General features: G+C 40.9%; 1 protein-coding gene across 2 annotated transcripts in view; it reads right to left on the minus strand.

Annotated features, from left to right (window-relative positions):
- The window catches only part of LOC6493655 (protein naked cuticle), a 40,387-nt gene that overhangs the window by 16,818 nt on the left and 2,312 nt on the right, over positions 1–21,257 (minus strand). The gene's annotated exons all lie outside the window — the stretch shown is intronic.

Here is a 21,257-nt window from a genome sequence, read left to right on the forward strand (position 1 = left end):
CTTAAAGTGGTAGTTAGAGATTCTAGAGATATTTTTATTAGAGAGATTTTACAAGATTTCTATAATTTTTCCTTTTAATATTTTAGTCAGCCACTATGATAACTAACGTTAAAGGCGTATATTCTTGCATGTTATGGAAAAAGTGTATTAAATAAAAATATTTTCTTTAGTGAACCCCTTAAGGGCATCTTGCCTTCGTTCTAAGACCCTGTCTACCCTTATTTGATTTTGTTATTCTTTTATAGAACACATGGAGGCTGCAGGGGCAGGTTTGTTATTGTGTGATGCTTTAAGCCCCACTCCCCGTTTGCGGCCAAAATTAAACTGGCTTTTGGCCTGGCCTGGCAAATATATGTGGTGTGGCTGGGCAAACCCCAACTCCGACTCTAACTCAAACTAAACTAAGAGTCCGATTCTGCGAGTCCGAGTTACAGGGCAGTATTCTTGGCAACAATTTGATTGCATTTTAACAAGGGTTTTCGTACGGTCCGGCCAATTTCTTGATCGTCTTGGCAGCGATGCTGGAAAAACAATAAGCAGCATTTGAAAATTCAATTGTTATTGCTGGCTTTTCTTTTTCCTTTCCTAGTTCCTCACTCTCTCTCCACTAGCATCCCAGTACAGAGTCTAAATTGTTTTCCATTATTGTTCTGACTCAGCACTAGCTGGAGTCGAAAGGAAGCTGGAGGATGGAATCGGTGGAAGGAGTGGCCTCTTCATCAGCTTTTGATTGCTGTCCAGCTGGCTCTTGAATTTTTTTCTGATTTGTCATTATATTTATGAGTTACAACTGCTGTTGCTGGCCATTCCAGCCCCAGAGAGCATTGGCCATAACATGATTTCCGTTTTAGGCTTCTATGCACTTGGAGAAAATATAAATAAAATATGTAAATTTTAGAGGCTTCTAGGGTCCAATCAAAGCTTTTAAATATAAGTATCAAAGATAATTTTTTAACTAACATTTATTATTAATTATATAATCTTTAAAGTACCCAATCTTTTCTCTAAAGGTAGTAGAAGTCTCTGGAGTTTTCTTGGCTCTGCGGGCAAGCAATTAAGCGAACCGAGAACGACGAGACCGACGACAACAACATCTTGAGCGGAAGTCATTTAGCTCTTCACCATTTTGAAGTGGAGTTTTGTAATTGATTTTCTTATTTCTGCCACTGCTGCCGTCTCTGTCGGATCTGACGTTTCTGCTTTCTTGGGCCATTTAATTGCCCATCGTAGGAAAGCCGCAAAAACGCGCCAAAGTTCTATGCAAATAGTCATTTCCTAGGCCCATATCCATGACCAATTCCAGAGCCTCCGCGTGCATGCCTTATTGGCATATTACTTGACCTACTTACTACTCTGCCTGGGGTCATTATGAAAAGTAAAAAACAAAACGAAAAAAACGAGTACAACTCGCTGGCCAAGTTTGTTCAAGGGAGAGGCTAGAGAATTGTTTTCCCAAGAGTTTTCCTCAAAAAGATACATACTCGACTGACCCCAAGGCCTTTTCAGTTTGCTGGCCAGCAGCTGTTGCAGTTTTCAAATATTTCAAATACTTGCGCTTAACTTGGTTCTTAGTTTACTTGCCAAAGATGATGATTCTTGAGTTTTTAAACTCTCTTCTCCTCTTTAAATTTCTTAAATGTTAAGCGACTTCCATTTACTTATCCGCTTTTCCTTATCGTGGCCAGAAACGTGACAAAAACTCGACAAAATTTGCACTCACTAAACCACATACTTACTCAAACATTCTGACCAAGGGCCAATCATCTTTGCCCCCGAAACTGAAGCTTAAAGGGTCCTTTGTCCCTGGCTTTAAGCTTGATTGAAAATCAAGAGGGACATATTCCGAGCTGGAGGCAAAAACCACATTTCCCAGATCCTGGCGATAAAGCACTACCAAAAAAAAGGAACCAAAAAAAAGGGAGAACTTTTTTTTAAATACACTTGAGCTAGCTGGCTAGGTTTTTCGTTATTTTTTTCGGGGGGAGGTGGTCCCGGACCAGTGTCCTGGTCAAATCGGCCACGACTTTCAGTCAAAAGTCCAGGACTGCTTTGAACTTTTCCCCACACCTCCCCTTAACTTTTCACTACCAGCCATGTCCCGCACACGGCTCCTTCGCTTTGGCAACAAAGTTAACTTGATTGAACTTTGTTTGGCTTTGCCTTTAGCCGCTTTTCTTGTTTTCGTATATTTTTTTCTTACCCACCAATGTTTTTCTTGTTCTCTACTTTTCTTATTTCTTGTTGTATGTTGTTTGCGCTTTATAAAACTAAATGGAAAATAAATTTTGTTTGCACTTTGTATGGCATACAAAAAATATAGGAACAAATTGTAAGGAGCCAGGAAATGGCAACTTGAGAGTGTGAAGTAAAAACTTTCTTTGAAAAAAAAAAAATCAGGGATGTTATCCCATGAGGGGTGACACTACCAACGGTGGTGCTACCCAAGGAGCGGAGTGTGTGGAAATCACTGGCTTAATTGTGGCGCATTTCCTGAAACCCTTTTTATAATTCAATGCATTGTATCATCAGGCAGACAATAAACTGCAAAAATCGAAAGGAAATCCTGCAGGATTCTGGAGGCAGTAAAATTCAGACTCACCGACCTATAAAGGAACTGCAGCATGCACTGGGATGTAAAGTTTATACTTATATTTAAATTTAATTAAATTTTATGTATTTTGGGGTAACTAAAACCAAAAAATATCTATAATCTGGAATTTGACATTTGAAAAAATCTTTAAATATTCTGTTGAGAATAAAACTACAAAATAAATTATAACCGTGTATTTTCAACGAAGTACCACCATTTCCATCGCCTTTTTTGGGGGTGGCTTCCGTTGCAGTAAAAGGACCTTCTGCAATCCTGGTGATACGATAGAAATCCCCGGCTCTTGTCATATTTCCTGACTGGGCTTGCTCGCCTGTCTCGACTGGTTTTGGGCTCTTCTAATTTGGGGGCGTTTAAGCCGGTTTTTATTTCACTAAAGTCAGCGACTGAAGTCTAGGGGTTGCTTTAAACCATATCGTACGTGACTCTGTTTTTGGTTTCTACATATATATATTTTTTGTTTCCCTTCTCGAAACTGTCAAAAGTCACCCTCGGTGATTTTTTCGCCTGGTGGCAACTGAAACTAAATAGCCAAAACTGCTGACTGCCTATCGATTTTGGTCACTTATCGCTCTAATGCGATTATAATGCTTAAAATATTCCTCAACAAAATTCCCGTCCAACTGAGGTTCCCTCAGTTTGTCAAAGCGTGAAATGTGCAAGACACCCCCAAATAAACCAAAAATTCGGAATAAGGATACGTCTGGAGTTTGAAATCCTTCTAAGGGTTGACTTCTTGGATTTGGTACACACCTGCAAGAAAAAAGAACAGAAAAAAGGGTTGCATTAGTCAAGGAAATTATAAAAATCCCAATCGTGTTTGGGGGGATGAAGGACCCGTTGAAGGCATCAATCAGGCGTGCTATCAATCAGTTTATTTAATCAACTAGAACGTGATGGAGTTGACATGTAAACATTGGCAAATCCTTTGGGCCGGAAGAATCCTCAAGGGAGAGAGATAGGGGGTGGGACTAGATTATAATTTGGACATAGATGGTTGAAGGAGGTTTTGTTATTTCAATGGATAGTACTCGTGGTGTGGTTCAATGAATTGGCTTCCTTTATAAAGGGCATTCATATAAGAAAACTATATGTATTAGCTTTCTTTTGATCTTTTTTAGGGATTTTTTTTAGGTTTGTAATTGATTTTATTTGTAGTTTTCTGATGAATGTTTATCTCTCTCTTTGAGGGGAGAATACTTTCCCTTATTCCATAGAATCTAGATGGTTAGGGGTGTAGTACTTGCATAACTCCTGATATCACTCAGTTGTTCGCAGAACGTTTATAACAATTTGGGATACACGCCCCTCTATAAACCCTATATAGTATACCCCCTACCCTTCTCCCATACCATCTCCTGCTCCTCCTCTTCCCCACGTCGTATGTTATGGCCATTAGGCCTAATATGCGTTAATGCTATAAATAAAGCCTCGTCGCCATACGATTATGGCATACTAACAAAGTTGGCATTGTTTCTTTTTTTTTTTTTGCACAAGACAGGAGAAAAGTCCGGGAGACTCCTCCACCCCCACACTTTCTCCCCCCTCCAGCTCCGCTAATATAAAATGTAATTTACAGTTGCGGAGGAGACAGGGCCAAGACAAGAGGAGCGTTGACAACAGGGCCAAGAGTCTTTAGCGGCTTTAATCCAATTTCCCAGAGACATGAGACAGCGCAGACCAAGAATGAATACAAATGGGAAGTACGTGTTAAATTTTCCCAATTAAATGGGTTGCCAGAGAGTTATTTTCCACAACGTCGACATCGTTGTCTTGGCCTAATCGATATTTATATTTTGTTTGGGCCATTGACTTAATTTCTTTGTCTCTGGAAGAGCAGAAACACAACACAAATTATGCAATTCAAATTAATGCTGCCATTACCCATCGAATGGGATGTGTTTTTGGGATGAAATCAGGGAGGCTTATCCCTCTCTAGTGTCTTTTGTGTATTTTCTTTTCTTTTTATATAACTCCTCTTTCATTTTTTTTTTGGGAAAATGAAATTAATCCAACTTGGCAAATGCCAGGCACGTATCAATGTGGCTACGGATGAGTCTCCATTTCTGCTGTGTTTGTCTTTTGTCTTTCGTTTCTTTTCTTCTCCGACTTTTCCGACCCAGTCTATATATGATTTTTCAATAGCTTTTCCCGCTGGCCAAAACCAATACATGGCATACAACAAAAGGCCTCCGGAGTTGCCTTAATTTTGTGTGCTTTGAAATCGAATTAGGTTACCTTACATACATATATGTATGGTATGAGATAGAGATGACCTCTATAGAACAGGGGAAAAAATACTATAAAGGTTTTAATTTTTTCTAATAGTTCTTCGACTCTAGATACTCTTATACTCTTATTAAAAATTTTCTAAAACTAAGAAAACCATTTAAATGTCATTTTTTCTAACTGTAGCCTTGTCATTTCGGTTTTTGGTGTTTTTCTGCTTTTCGCCATTTTAGTCAAGGGTGGAGAAGTGGCCAAATTTATGCCTATAACCCCGCACCACTCCTACTTTCACACACGTAACCTGGTTGACAGCTGTTGCCCAGAGCAAAATACGAGGGTTCTCTGGACTGGGAGTGGGGGCCGGAAAGGAAGATGCTGCCTCTGCTGCTGCTGCTGCTGCTGCCATGGCAAAGATAACAACAAAAGGGCCAAATAAGCAAAAATATATATACAGAATATATATATTTAGGGGAGTGGCATCATTTGTAGGCTTTGCAATGTTAGCAGTTGGCAGTTACCTTTCGGTTAAGCCAGTCGGTCGTTGGGGGGAAGAACACGGCATAATTGGGCCACATTGGCATTTCACTTTTAGGCCAACTGTTGTCGCAAAAGAACAAGTAAGCCGAATAGAATGAGAGGGCTAAATGTAAATGCCACACAAATGGCATTGAATTGACCCAGTCTCTGGGTTTTACAAAAATAAAGGTTAAGTCCGTAAAGGTGGCAAAAGTTTTTAAATTTTTTCCATTACATATATTATTTTAAAATATATGGAATCTCTTTATCAATTCCCATTTAATCACATCTTTATTGCCCTGTCTTAACAACGTATGTGTTTAGTAAATCAACTTCAATAAGACATTTGCACACCCCACTTCCTCGCATTTATTTTTCCGTTCATGTCTTATGGGTCCCCCTGTACCGACTCTGACATCTTTGTCACCTGAACACATCCTTCCACTTTCCGGTTGGGACTTCTATTCCTTGAAGGGATCTCCTTTTCCATTTCCCCTGGAAAACAGAAAACCTATCTCTATGGCTTTTTGTTTGTCCTGAAAATTGCTTTCGCCTCCCCTCAGAAAATTGGCCATGGCCCAGCCCTGTCTTAACGGAAATCTTCGCCGGCAATTTTCACACCAACAACCAAAGGGAATGGAAGGAAAAGACTTCCTACTACTTTAGACAATCCCAAATACCTTCATTATAGGGAGCCCCGGAATCGGCATCGGAATCACAAACGCCATCGAGACGTGTGGCATCAAAATGCCCTCCAGAGCATAAGCGTCTTTTATTTTATTGTTTTGTCAACGCTTAAAAGAAATGTTTTTCCATTTAGTTGAACACTTATGAGTATTGCCAGAGACCGTGCCTTTGTGCTCCGGATATGTTTTTTGGGATTTAAAAAAAAAAACCGAGAAAAGGGCCAGAAAAAAAAATATGAAGAAACTGCGTTTCAAGCTTGCGAGTTTGTGTGCCATTGACGACTTTTCACACCACATCAAAAAAAAGGCGACGAGGCGAGTGCACTCAAGTGTATAAACAATGGCGTTAAGTGTTTAAGTGCACGGAAGTATCAGAGCCATGGATTGGCCTCGAACTCGAACTCCTAAATCCCCACCCTCAGGCCCCACTCCATGAGCCAGCCATGACAGCTTTAATATTATTTCAGGGCATTAGAAATGCCACAAGAAAAACAGGAAAATAAATGTTTAAGAAGTTTTTAAAGTTAAAATAATGGAACTACATTGAAAACATTATTTTTAAAATATTTATAATACTTTTTTATTTCATTTCTTAAATCTAAAATCTTTAATATAATTTGGAGGCTAATATATACTTTTATGAAACGAAGAACCTATTCATAATTAAGAGCTATACTCACAAATTTGATTTATTTTCTATATGTGAGATATTTTTTTTTCCCCCTTTAAAACATAATATAAAACCACTATTTTTTCAAAGTGTATAGACAGAAACTCTACTAAAAACAGACACAAACTTTAATTGATGGCAACAGCTTGGAAATAGTTACAGATAGAAAGAGCCACATAAAAAACCGCATTGGGAATGGTCCATTCCAGCACGAAAAAAAGTTAAATAAAAAGGAGAAAAAAGTCCTAGCCACGTCCTAGGTAAGAGATACATATATAAAAATATATATAGCGGAGCAACGGAGATAGTCCAATAGAGACATTGGTGTATAATTTTATTGGTGCTCTGCGGATACCAGATGGCGCCTGGAGGTTCCTCTGCTCCTTTCCCGGGTTTCTCCAGGTGGCCAATAGCACGAGGAGAGCGAGAAGAGCGGGGGAGAAAGGAGCTCAGTGGGCTTAATTCAATGAAGCGGCTTAAACGACCAGCATCAGCTGTGGTCAGCTTAAGTTAACAGTTTAAGCCGCAGCGTAAGTAACTGGATCTGGACTCTGGCCTGATTAGTTTAATTAAGAGAACACGTATACGCAGTGGTGTATGTGTTCAGTGCGGTAGTGTGGGTGTTGGCCAATAGAATCCCCCTGGGAAAGTAACAGGTAATTAATAACGAGAAAAAACTGTTGATGGATTGGCCAGTTGATCGATCGTATCACTTTTTTTTTCTACTCAAAATGGCTTGAAATTTGATAGGAGTACCCCGCAGGAGGCAGAATGATAAATCACCCAACTCTGACTGAATAAAGTTAATGGAATTTTTGATTAAGTACTTTAATAATTTATGAAGTAATTTGCAATATAGTTAGAATAGAATACAAGGTAAAGTTATTCCCTGTACTTTTCAATATCCTGTCTAATCGCTTCGTAAAAATCAGGAAACTAATGGCCAACTCAAAACCCATCAACATTAATGGCTTTTTTGGTCCGACGACTTTTTGCGTTTTTAATTGGTTGGAAAATGCCAACGTAAGTATCAGTTAATTGCCTTTAAGCAGCCATACCAGGCTATATGTATAAGCCCCATGTACCCTCTAATTCTCAACCCAAAACCCCCTTCGAATGCAGTAAATAGCTTCAACGTTTATTTTTCTTTTCCAATCCGTTTTTTTTTCTCTGTTCATAATTAGATGCATGACTTGGCAGGGTCTTTTTATGTGCGGTTCCGAGCCACGATCCCTCCTCCTCCACTACGTCCCTGTTTTGGCCGTCTAGAGTTGCCGGTGCCGGCTACTCAATTAGCCAGAAAAGACATTAAACTTTCGCCCGAAGCAGCTCAACGTTCAGAAGTTCAAGACTCCGACGTCTCTCCATGCCTAATGAAGTTACTGCAACAGCAGCACCAGCAAAAAAAAACCAGAAAAAAACTGGGGAAAAAATAATAAAACATGAAAACTAAGGAAACTGAGTTGGAAAAACACAAACATTTCGGAGCGCCACTTTTTAAGGCAGCTGCTAAAATTGAAAATCAACATGAATTTGCCCCTCGCCGTGCTAAACGTCAGCCATAAATAAAATGCAAAAATTTCATCTCTTTCTTTTTTTGGCCAAAAAACCAAAACAAAATTGCTTGGAGGCCAAAAGGGGGAGGCAGTCGCCATGGGATTAGGGCGTGGCCTGTGGTGGGTGTGAAAATTGCTGGCTGCACTTTTTGCCGGTGGCTTCGGTACGTGACTGTTAACGCCATAGTTGCCACAGCCACTGCCACATCCACCTCCACATCCATGCTGGAGCCTTTCCTTTGCTGCCTCTGCTGCTGCAACATATTTTGCGTATCAAATTTTGTGCAAAATACTCACAGCTCGATGAAATTCTATTGGGAAATATTTTTCACCATGGGCGCCTGAAAGGGTATTGCCGGAGAACTTGAGAAATTTTAACTATTCGAGAGGGTCTGGAGGGTTAAAAATATATGTAGGAATATGGGATAAAATGCTTTGAAAAATGAAAAAAATAATCTTTATAATAAATACTATAAACGAGAAATCTTTTACCCCAACACTCTCTACATAAACCTCCTAATCTAAGCTCTTCTAATAAAATTTCCACTAATACCCCCAATTATTCCAAAGGCCATCCATCACATAGAGTATTCCTGGGTAACCCTGGGTAGCCCCCAAAAAAACTTTTCATCAATTTTTCAGCAGTTCTCGCCCTAAATCGCCCACACTCCGGGCGGATTTGGGACTGGATCCGGGGATCTAGGTGGTTAAATTGAGGATGCCCCTCTCGAGCGCTAAACTGCATGGCGAAACCATTAAAAATGAATTGCCCGGGCGCATATTTTATAAACGAAAATAATTTTCAGTTGAGTTTGCTGTTGAAATAACAACCAGAGGCGGCGGCAACTATTAATAACGAAAAGCTGCGAGGGGGTGAGGTGGTTGGTCGGTGGTGATGGTGAAGACCCCTTGTACTCTCCTAATACAATCATATAAATTACACTGTCGGAGCAATCAATCAATGTCAAAGTCAGACTAAGTTGCGCTTATAGGCCCAGGGTCGTCGTTTCGTTGGGGATGGGGTTGTAGGTCTTTTTTGTTTTTCACGGGAGGACAGGGGGCAGTGGCAAGGGGCAACGGGCCAGGGTTGGATTTAAGCTAAGCTGCCACGTACTTGGCCGCTCATCAATTTCAATAAGCCAAAGTCCGCTGTCCAAGACCACCGGCGAACCATTAGCACCTAGGCCAAGTGCCGGGGCAGGGGCATTTGTCAAAGTCTCCCCCAAAGTGGCAGCCCCATGTAGTCGCCTGTGTTTTGCATTTTAAATTTTGGCACAAATGAAATTGAAAATGGCTGCTAAAAGATGTGCAACTATGCGACAACATCGCTCAATTGTCTATGCTCTTTTTGCGTTTCTATTCTTTACTCTTCACTTGTATCTGTATCTCTGTATCTGTATCTGTATCTGTATCTGTATCTGTATCTGCGTGGCTGTATGGTGTCAACAATGGCACAGAGCGCTTTGGGTGGCATTTCATTGACAGAAAGTCATAAATTTTACAAATGACACCCGGCAAGTGGTAAATGACAGTTGGAGGAAGGAACAACAAAAAATGTGGCAGGAGCTGTGAACCCAAATCCATATGGGAATAGTTTTTCAAAAAGGACAAACAAAGAGTTTCAGGCATATGCAAATTTGGTTTCTGTTCTGTTCAGAGTTCAGATCAGGTCAAGGGATAACAAAACAAAGGGGCTAAGAAGGAGTTTCTTAAAGGATAAGTTTTAAACGTTCCTGCTGCAAATCACTATTCCTCATTTATGCCACTTAATAGAGGCCAGAAACCAACGGAAAGCCTTTCTTTTCTATCCACTTTTACAATAGATACGTGTATTCATTGTATCACTCGGAACAATAGCCACAGAACATGCCCCTTTGTGTCTTGTGTCTATGATCTCTTTCTTAATCACTCTCAACTCCACTTCCAGCCTGTTGCCCCATCAATCAATCAATCAATCACAATAAGGCCTTTTCAAGAAAAAAAAAATGAAAGACAATCACTTCGGAGAACCTTTTCCCGCTCCTCGAGCTCCGAGCCTCTAATGACAGAGGGGGAATCGGCTTAATCGGACCTCTCCACTTGGAATTGAAATTTTACTTCGTTTTTATCGGAGGAACCACACCTAAAGCGGTTCCTCGGAACCAAATGGATCTGATGGAACCGATGCAACCGCACTCGGAGACCACAAACTGACGGCATAACGGCAACACCTGCCCATCACTTTGTGTGTGTGTGTGAGTGTGCGTGGAACGGAAGTGCATAGAAGCAGAGCTAATGGCGGCCCATGAATGGAGAGGGTAGGGGCAGGGAAAGCGGAGAAGCAGGATCCGTTCAAAGGGGGGAGAGAGGAGTCGAACGAAATCGTCGGCGCCGCTTTTTGGAGCAGCTGTGGATGCGGTGGTTTGTTCTCCAACAGAGGCTGCAGCGGAAGTTTTAACAACCGCCACACACACTCATTTATACACTGGAAGAAAATGAGATTATTATTCTCAAAATATAATACTATATAGGGAGACAGAGGTCACTCTCATCTTCATTTAGATTTAAAAGACCAGCATGTCTGCATTTAATGTCTTGTAGGACTAGAGCTAAATATTTTACTTTCAGTGCACCATCTCCCTGGGGACACACACATATGGAAATTAAAATCAATTGGCACTGGAGTGGGATGCGAAGAAATCTCCAGAAGACACACACGTCGCTCCCATCATTAGCCTGCAATCGCAATCGTAGTTTTGTTTCTGTTTCTGTTGCTGTTGCTGTGTTTTTGCTGCTTGTGTGTCATCATGCTGTTCTGTTTGCCACGAAAAATCCCATTCCCAATCCCAATCCTCAGTCCTCAATCCTCAATCCCTATCCCTAAAAATATTGTGCTCGCCATGTGTCCTCGTGTATATCCTCTCCTGTCCTATCCAGCCCATGGATCTCCTTGACGTTTTTATAGCTGCTAACAATGTGTCAGGTTTTCCAGGAACTCCAGGGTTTGGCCTTGTCGGTCCGGACTCCGGAGTGTTGCTGCTCTGCTGGAACCTCTGAAGCGGATAATTAGGCAAAATGCTGCCCGAAACTCTCTGAATGAATGAGTAAGGGGCAAAATATTTGTGGCTCAAATACGCTAGATCTCAGATACAGACGCTTAATGTATGGATGTGGATTATCTCGAATATTTCACGAAGATCTCTTGGATTGAGGAAGTATTTGTTAGGTTTGCTTGGAATGCAAATGGTGGCATCTATATGAGACAAAAGAATGTCGGAACACTCAGATACATTTAAAAGATACCCGAAAAAAGGTTACAAATGTTTTCCATTAAAAAAAAACTAAAAAAGGAGATGACTTTATAAGAAAACTATTTGTGGTTGTCGCCAAAGAAACTCTCTTCACCTGTTTTCATTCATTATGCGTTCAGACTTTTTCCCGTTCATCTTTTTATAGCACATCTAGGAGCACTACTGCATTTCCACAGATCCCCCAGATACTTTTTTTCACTCTCCAATGTTTTTATGCATATTTTTGGCATCCTCGGGTAGCCTATTTTTATTATCGGAATGGGGGCCACACAAATTATGCGTAAATATGCGTACCACCTCGCTCCCCTCGGTTTCCCTTTTGGCTCCTCAGTCATATTTCTTGTTTATCGTTTTGCGAAAAGTCAATTTTTATAACACACACCACACAGCCCCACGATGGGGGCCAGATAAACCGATCCGTTCATACCCAGATGTGTATATAAGAGAGTCCATACGCCAACGAAAAAAAAATGAAATGATTTGTGGTTGGCTGAAATTGGCGCAACATTTCGCAGGCAGGAACCCCTAGTGGGTTAAACGAGGAGGAGGACAACAGGGGGAGGCTAAAGAATATGTAACAAATTTGTAATTCGAACGCTACAAATCATAATTTTGCATAATGATCAATTCATAAACGTCAAAACCTTGTTGTTGCCAGTCGCCTGCGTAAGTGAATTATGGTTGCTTTTTATTCGTGGAATATTTTTTTGCGACTATTACGACCGAATGTCGTAATTGCGTAGCCGGAAATGTCGGGTATACTTACTATATATATCCACAAAAACAGACACACAATACCCTCAACACCTCAATGAAAACAAAGCAACAGAAAAACTTTCAATGAAAACTAATTAAATAAATTTCATTAAAAGTGTAGGGCCACAACACGTATCCGATTACACACCAGACGACAGTAGAAAGTTGCACATTAAGGCTACTGAACCTTGATATAAATACACATATTTTTGTTTAAAATTGGAAAAGTTTTTTAAAATTAATTTTCTATGGCCCATTCATTAGGTTGCATGGCATCTAGTTGGCATTCGCAATAACTCCAACTGACAGATGGCTTCTTTTCGCTTCCTGTTCTGGTCTCTGGGCACTCCGTTACCTTCTTGGCCAGGCCCGCAGCATATCAAATTAACACAGACACGATGTTGAGGACCCAGGACTGTTTGCTGCCCATTAACTGTAGCACTTTTGGGGCATGGCTCTCCCCTTTAACCTAGCAGCTTCAATTTGTTGGTCAGGTTTTATGCCTGCACTGCGAGAAATATTAACTTCATAATTTCAAAATTTTATAAAAGATGCTTAACTTCTTTGAAGGTTTTTTTGAACTGCACATTTACGTGGCTTTTTAATGAGCATTCGTGGTCGCATCGAGGAAGTTTGAGGCCGAGACTCTCTGGATCTCCTCCGACTCCTCCGGGTGGTGACTTCAGCGATTCGGATTTCGCGACCAAGAGTCCGGGGCCATGGCAAATTGCAGGTTCCCTTTCTGTTTGGCTCTGTCCCTCTGGCCCCATCCTGCCATCTTTGCAGCGCCCCAGCCACAAAGTGTTGCACTGCACTCATATTTTGCCGTGTGCACCTTAATTATATGACCGCCGACACAAAATTCAAGTGAAAAACACTCCTCTGGCTCTCTGACTGAGTCGGATGATGGAAACGAGCCAGTAGGAGCAGCAGTGGCAGAAGCCACAGGAGCACCAGCAGAAAAATAAGAAGATGGTCAAGTTGCACGACTATATGATACCCGGTACCTCTCAAGAGGTTTCTCTAGCTTCCCTGACTCATAGACATTAACTAGACCATTGTTGCTAATCAAGAATATATATTTCGAGGAAAAGGTTTCTTTGGAAAACAATATACCCTCCTGATCTACAAGTAGCAGGTATAGTAAGAAGAACGAGGAGTTATAGTGGCCAAAACCAAAAACCAAAACCGAAACCTAAGCCTATTTCGTGCCGCTGTTTAAGGCATGAAAATTTAATGCCAGCTTACGTCGAACAATGCCCAGTGGAATGTAGGAAACGACGAGGGAGGAGAGAGGTTCAGGTCCGATTCTGGATGCTGGGCTGCTGGACTTTGGAATTTTCAAGGGAATTTTTAGGGCCGCATTTCCGCTTAGAGGCTCTGAAAAACGCCCGCACCAAGTATTAATTATGTACGCATAAAATATCTTTTGTAAGAGACCCTTTGAACTGCTCCCAACCCTTTCAGGGCCGGTTGTATACGCATTTCTTTATAGTCCCGTCCCGGGTCCGACATCAATGGGATGCAAATTAACTGTACAAACATAAATAACACTTAAAATTCTTGGGAAAAAAGCAACAACCAAATGAAACAAGATGTACAAATATATACTATAGTATATAACTCTTGGCATTTGTCAAAGCAATAAAAATTGTTGGGCTCCCGAGTTTGATAAGAGTTTTTTATCATCTTTGATGCGAGGGTCCTGGCGTCCCTTCATTAATTCACCGGCACGCAGTCCCTTTTTTTTATGAAATATTCCCTCGCTTTCTTCTTTTCGCTGCTCATTACCCTAGATACTTTTGTGCTGACTTTTTCGCATCCTGATATCCCGTATCTGTAGCTGTATGCCCGCACTGTATCTGTATCTCTCAACTTGTTGCTTGAATTTTTTCCCACACGGTTGACAGTTGCTTTAATAAATTGGAATTGACAGTTCGCTGGCATTTTATAGTATACATGTGGCTGATATACATATATCGTTATACATTATTCCGCTTTTCATATTTCTACATGCGCTCGTGTTTTAATGTATCTGCAAGATGCATCATCAATTATTCAATAGACTGTGCACTGCACTGCAATGCAGTCAATCGAGAACTTTGCCCTCGGATCCTCCGCTGACACGCTGTGGCAAAGTGATTAATTGGCGCTACAAATTTATGACGTTGTTCGAATGCCGATAGCGAGTTGAATGTATGATAAAGCCCCCAAAATGGATAGGAGTTTGCTTTCAGTTTTCCCTCCCGACCAGTCGAAGCGATTAAAACTTTTCGTCAGTCAGTTTTTCGTTTTTCGTTTATTTTTTTGTCGGAAAAACTTCAACTTTGTAAATACATTAAATTATGTGTGTATGTTGTTTGTTTGTTGTTTGTCCGACGGGTTGTCATTATGTTTATTGTTATGGTTTTTCTTTTGTGCAATAAATATTATATAAATCATAAAACATAATTTATAAAGCAACATTTACGGGCCTAACGAGGTTTCCATAGATATTCCTCGGTTATTTGCGGTAATGGATGGCTTTGATATATGATTGGCTTGGGGGCTGGAGGTTTCGGCTATAGAATTCGAGATCTTCAACCGATTTTATTAACTCCAAACTCTAGTAAAATAACAGGCATTGCTTGGTATTTCTTAAATTATGGGGACTTTCCCCATTTTCACCACTTTAAGGCGAGTTAATGAAAGCATTCCATAGTCTCTTTCTCTTGGCTTATGGCTTCATTTTTTTAACGGACTTTAAGTACTTGCTATGAGCATTTTTCATGCTGTAATTTAACGCTTTTTTATGCCACTCTGACCACACCCACAAAAGTACACCGGCAACAACAATAACAACGACGAGCTCTTCATTTTTTTCCCCCGCTTTTTCCATTTTCCCCAAAGTTGGTCAGCAGCAGAACTGGCTGAAACCGAAAATCTTTCCAGGCAATGAGGGTCCATTGTTATTATGATTATTTGTACTGTATGTGGTTGGAGGGAGTGTGCTGCTGGAGCAGAAGAAAGCTCAGTTCAATGCTTTTAGGCTCTATTTGGGTTGATTGCCACCGGGATTGTGTTAATCATGCTACATTGCAGCCATTCCACAATAATCATAATAATCGAGAATACCAACAACGGCAAACAACATCATTATTTTAGATATTTATGATATTTATGCCGGTCTAGGGGTCTAGGGGTGGAGCAGACACATAGCCTGCCACTATGTATGTATGTTGTTGCCACATAGCTCTTGATAAAAATTTAATGTAGCATGTTAACAAGCGACCCGTTATGAGACCCCATACCCCAATCCAATCCCGGACAATAAAGGAAATGGAGAGCTCCCCGTGCCACACCACAGAAACTACTACAATACAATCCCAACAATTCCAATACGAATATTCTGCAGTCCAATTTACCATTTCAATGATGATGACGATGATTACGATGATGTCGGCTCCACAGACGACTCAACTTAACCCACGAACCAAAAGAGGCGAGCCACCATGGGGCCGGAGTGGGTTAAGCAATCCCAAATCGAAGTGTAGGTGCGCCACAGCCCCGAGACCCGAGACCCGAGCCCCGAGAAGGAAATGAATAATCAATAATCACAATTGGAAATTTTTCTCTAAATTGGCAAATGCCGGCAACATAACAGTTTCAGTTTTTTTTTTCCTGCCATCTCTGTGATGATGGTTTTTCAAATTTTTCTTTTTTTTTTTCTTGTAATTTGGTGTGAGAAAGCTGGCAGATGAATTGTTGTATTTAAAGTTCAAAGGAGACTTCATTTCTTTGACAGGCTTTTGAAGTGAGAAATTTTATTATTGGGGGAGAATTAATAAGGTTATATAGGTGAGTTTTGAAGGACTTTTTATTTCAATTAGTAGTATAATAAATCCATTATTTTGAAAGGTAATAACTCCCCTTAAAGTGTGAAAGCTTAAAACTTTTTAACAGTTTTGCCACGCTTCTCCTGCATGACAGGAAATCCTTCACACTCCCGCTCAGAGCTGCAAGCCATCCATTATCTATTCTCATTCCGAAAAGCACTTAGCTTCTGTTGTTGCGGGGCTTTTGCATTTTAAAGTATCCAGCCCGCAACTCCCACAGTTCTCCCAACTCGCTCCCTCCCTCCTGTCGACTGCAACATGTTTTTATCATTTAACTAGGTGGACACCGGGGAGTGGAGCTGGGGAGTGGGCTGGGGCTTGGTATGTGGAATTCGGACCCCCAAAAAATAAATCCCTGCCATGGCGTAGAGCACTCTCCCATCAACAGCGTGGGAATTAATATCAATGTCGTTGCTGTTGTCGTTGTCGTTCTCGTTCCGCTTTTTCCGTTGCTATCAGCTCTCAATTTTCCGGCACAGCCACCATGGCGTATGTGTAATGCCGTTGTTGTTTTTGTTCTCTATGGTTTATTCTCTTCTATCCAACTTTTTTCACTTTTTTTTTTGCTTTTTATCAATTAAAAGCCACTTCAAAAGCGGAAAGTGTCTGGGTGGGTGTGGGTGTGTGTGTTTGTGACACGCACATACAAATAACACCACAGACACCCAAATAGCCACCCACACACACCACATATGAGCACCCAGTTTCACACTCAAACACAAACCCATCAGATATAAAGTACGGGTATGCCGTAGTTCGCTTTGTTGTCAGCTGGCTTGGTTTTGCCGGTTTTCCTATTTGTTGGCCGCCTTTTGTTTCATCATACCCCAAAAGCTTATAGTTCTCTTTGTTAAAGTTTTGGAAAATAAGGGATTTAAGGTTTGTAGGATATAGTATTTTAATATCATATCTCATCAAAGATATAAATCATAGAATAGATATTACCACCATCATTTATCAGATCAGAAACCATTTGAGAGATCACTTCCTTATCTGATATTAGCAGAAAAAATCCCCGTTTCCACTCTAGTTGGACTGTAGCCCCCACCCAACCCAAAAACAAAAGTTTCCCAGGCCGCTTTCCTCCAAAGCACACACACTCTCCCATGGCACACTCATGCGGGCCCATGGCCCACTGATGTTTGGCGGCTTTTTCGCTTTGACATAATCAAAACCAAACCGAACCCAAACCAAGCGAACAAATGACGCGACGATCCCCAAAAAAAAAAAAAAAATTAAATAATAATAAGCGGCAACGGAACGGAACGGAACGGCGGTGGCGGCGGCGGCGTCCACTCAAAGCTAATGACCGACAAAGCGTTTTGTATTATTTTCAATTTCATTTTCACTATACACAAACTATACACCCCCCGCACCACCACCACCACTCCCCACTCACTGACTGAAGAGACCCCTTGGGCCCCAGAAGTAACCCCTTTCCCCCTTGGTGACAACATTTTTCGCTTCGGCTTCGGCCTCGCCACGCTCGCCTTGCCGTGCATTAAATATTATTAAGATAAGGCGGGGGGTTCGCTTATCAATCAGACGTCAGAGGTACCGACACCCTCACACAAACACACACACACACACCATACACCTAGAGGGACACAGATACACACCCATACCCACATGCTGGGCCACAATTCGCAAAGAAGAAGAGCCAACACGGTTCTTCCATCAGGGTTATTGAAATAAACTGGCACCCAAGTGTCCATAAATATTTGCCAAAGAATTAGGTATCGTGTTTTATTTTTCATTTCAAAGTCTAAATTTTTTAAATAGCAAAAGAAGCTTAAAGAAATTACTTTTAAATGATATTTTTTAGAGCTTTAAATCGAAGGTGTTTGAAAGAATTACTTGACAGGATAGTTGACTAGAACCTCTTAGAACGTTGATAACTTTCATAAATCCCACTAGATAATATTGCAGGTAACATAATTCCCTTAAAAACTGTAGTAAACTCATTTTGTAACCTTTTCACTTGAATTCATAGTCATTATATTTAAGCTTAAAGTTTACATATAGGCTGGAAGTTATAGGCCTGGCTTGTTTGGGGAGAAAGGCAATGGCCAGTTGACGGACCGAATGGGTGAATATTTGCTCATTGAGCTTGGTGCGGCATAATTCCAAGAAGTGGCCCGAGAGCCAATTGCTAAATCAACACACACACACACAGCAGCCACAACAACAGGCCCCAACTGACCAAAACAAAACCTCAAAAGTCATTACATATATCTTGGAGTAGCCCCAACCCCCGGGAAGCCTGTAGAAATGCAGAAGCTACGAGCTAACAGCTTTTTATCTTTTAGCACAAGGCGGCAGCATTGTTTTGGTTTTTTTTTTTTCGGTTCGGTTTCTTACGCGGCACAGACTCCGAAAAAAAACCAGTCCACCAAGCTCACTTAAAAACCAAACAAAAAAAAAATGGTATACGAAAAAAATAAAATAAAAACCAATCCCATCCGCAACGATCTGAGCTGAACTGAACCTCGCCTTATAGGGTCGCCGCCGCGATGGCAGAGCGGCAACTTCCTGGCTAATATTACGAAAATTGCTTATACCGGGCTATTGCTCCCTCTTAGGCCCCCTTCTCTGGCCACCACTCTCTATTTAGCGTGTGGATCAGCCAAAAAAAAAGTTGGTAGTTGGGGCCCTCTTCAGAGCCTGGTGAGCCTGGGCTTTTGAGCCTCGCTTTTTTCGGCCTGTCATGAAGGCAATGGATGCAATGCGATTCGCCTTGTGCCTTCTACCGTAATTCAAAACAACAAAAGCAACAACAAACAACAATAATAACAACAACAACTACGGCTAAGGCCATAATAATAACAACAAAAACCACACGGAATCGAAGAAAAGCCAAGGCAAAAGTTGTGAAACCCGCAAAAGTCACTGTGGTTTAAAAAATATTTTAAAAAATATATAGTGTAGTTCCAGCTAACTAATAATTTAATATTATTAATCTACTATATAATTACTTTATTAAATATTTAATTACTATAAACTATACCTTTTAAAAGTAATTCATTTTTTAAACCAAAAACTAACTAATCTTGTTTGAAGTAAAATGATTATACAGACATATGTACATATATCTATAGTATATATCCTATCATATTTTTTAAACATATTCATAAAATTTTGATCCCTACTTTAAAAATATACATAAATACGTATCTATGATTTACAATCCAGAAAATCCTTTACCCAGAAAATCATTTATAATCCCTTTTATAATTCCGAACCCGAACCTCAACGACCTCTCAGTTACAAGACCCTACCTAGACCTAGTACAAGTATCTGAGCATAGGCTCACTTAAGTACCGCCGATAATCCCCATTCAAAGGCACATTTCCGAACCACTGTGGCAATACCGAAGGCCTCAGATGCCGCGCCTCAAAGCGAAAAGCGCATCTTTTGAACGAAGCGCAAAGCGCAGCTTGGCCGCAGCATCAACTGCGGTGCGGTGTGTATCTCAAAGATACAAACAACGTACGCTCGCTTGGTGGATCGCCGTTCGTTTGTCCGTCCGTCCGTCTGTCCGTCTGTCGGTCCGTTTGTCCGTCTGTCCGTCTGCCGATCGTCGTTTGGTCTCTAAAACCGCTTTTGTGTAGCCGCTGCTGAGATGTTTGGCATAGTTGGCCTGGCCGCGGAACTGGTTGCTGGTGGATGTATCTTCGAGATGGAGACGGTGGAGTTCGACTTGGAGTTGGGGGCAGCTGGAAATGTGGCTGTGACTGGGGATGGGCATGGAGATGTTGGTTGGGGTTGGGGGTTTTTGGAGTCGGAGTTGGAGTTGGAGTTGGAGAGGTTGCAACGACTCTGCCGCCTGCCGCTCAGTTATTATTATTTTTGCTTGCGGCGGCGGCTCGACGACTTGCTGCCGCTGTCGATTGTTGCTGTTGCTATTGTTGTTGTTGTTGTTTTATCAACGTGAGGGTTTTAAAAGGTTTTTGTGTATGAGTCGGTATCGGTCTTGGCCTCGTAGCAGCTGCTCCTCTCGACACATTAAAAAACAATGGAAAACAGCTAATGACCAAAGCCTTTAAGTACACTTTTGGAAAAATACACCTTTGTGACACACTCCCGACTAATTTGTTAAGTAATTTTACTTCAAATCCTCCAATTTTATTCATTAACTGTGTCATAATTATTTTCGGTGTACTTCCATCAGCAATGGGCAGCAAACTCCACCTCCGTCGTGGCATCGACTTCGGTTCGATTTTACCTGCAACAGGTAAGAAATGTTCGTACGTTGTTTTTAAACGGCGTCGGCATTTCAATTCGCTTTATTTTCCTTCTTATTTTTTTTTTATTTTTATTTTTTTGTTTCTTTTATTTTCTCTCGCTGTGTGTGCCCCGTTGCCGAAGCGGCAGTAGAGTGTAGTATTTTTGTGGCTGCTTTCTTTGAAGTTGCATACTTCGGTGTGCCTTTGGAGGTTTCCTTTGAATTCCCCCTGCATCTGCCAGCAATTAGTGTACGGGTCTTGTTGTCCTGGAAAGGGTTCAAAGTGTTGCCCTGGCATTTAATTGGCGCAGACCAATTGCCAGCCCGCAAGAAAATCTCTCTTTCTTTCTTGTCTTTTTTCTTGTTTTTTTTTTTTGAAATTATAATAATAATAAATAAAATCGAAAGGAAGGAGAACAATTCTGATGAATTTGTGGACAGAAACCCAGAGGAACATTGATTGATTGATGTTCCTTCAACGATTCGGACATCAATGTCGCTCGTTTGCCAGAAAAAAACGATCGAAAGATACTTTTTGGCTTCTTTGTATCTTTCAATTCCTAAGTTATGTATAATTTTGAAGAAATGCTTGGAAATCGGAAGAGGTTTTTATGATTTCTGAGGACCAGATATCATTTTTTTGTTACTCAAATATTTTGGAGAATCTGGAAACCTCACAAGGACTCGTCATTTCTTTCTGTGCATCATCAGCAGGAGGCGATCGCTCGTTCTATTGATCACGACTATATTTCGCTTCGATCTGTTTCCAAAAAATTCTATTTATTTTCCATGGGTCGTTTTTCTTTTGATGTTCTGTAGTTGTTATTTTTTTCTATTCTATGCCCG

Source organism: Drosophila ananassae, chromosome 2R, assembly GCF_017639315.1.
Source record: "Drosophila ananassae strain 14024-0371.13 chromosome 2R, ASM1763931v2, whole genome shotgun sequence".
Classification (NCBI taxonomy): Eukaryota; Metazoa; Arthropoda; class Insecta; order Diptera; family Drosophilidae; genus Drosophila; species Drosophila ananassae.